Here is a 607-nt window from a genome sequence, read left to right on the forward strand (position 1 = left end):
TCTTCCCCTCTGAGTCGAGGAATCTTTAGAATGATACCAAGGAGTTGGGGCTAATTGGTCTACCGGGGCCCTCCCAGCTCAGTCCACAGTTTTCTGTGGCTGAGTATATTGATTTCAGACTCCTCCCCAAACAGACATTGGAACCAGCAGTGACTTGGTAGAAGTGGAGGTGAGAATAGATATCCCTAAGGAAACAAATTCTCCTACTCCCTTTGCTGTCAGAATATTTGTGCTTGAAAGCGGCTTTCACAACCAGAGCCAAGGGAATATTTTGTCATCCGCAGTTCAGTTCTTGGTTCCATTTCTAGTGACTCAAACTTTCCATTTCCTCTCGAGACAGCCAGAAAGGGGGCATAGCCCACTGCAGCATGTTCCAAAGGCATGATGTATAGTCTATAGGCTATTTAAGAAGGTGAGTCTTAAAAAATAAATTGTTTACAGTTGTTAATGTTGTATAAAAGATTAAATAAGGACTTCTTGGGCACATTAGCTTTTGGTATCTCCTTTCTGCCCTGGGATATATTTCTTCCCATTTAACTTTCATCCCTTCTAACTTCCATTCTTACATCTCTGGAATTAGAATGTCTAGCCTTCTTTTACTCAGAAC

This window comes from Pteropus vampyrus, unplaced genomic scaffold, assembly GCF_000151845.1.
Source record: "Pteropus vampyrus isolate Shadow unplaced genomic scaffold, Pvam_2.0 Scaffold14, whole genome shotgun sequence".
Classification (NCBI taxonomy): Eukaryota; Metazoa; Chordata; class Mammalia; order Chiroptera; family Pteropodidae; genus Pteropus; species Pteropus vampyrus.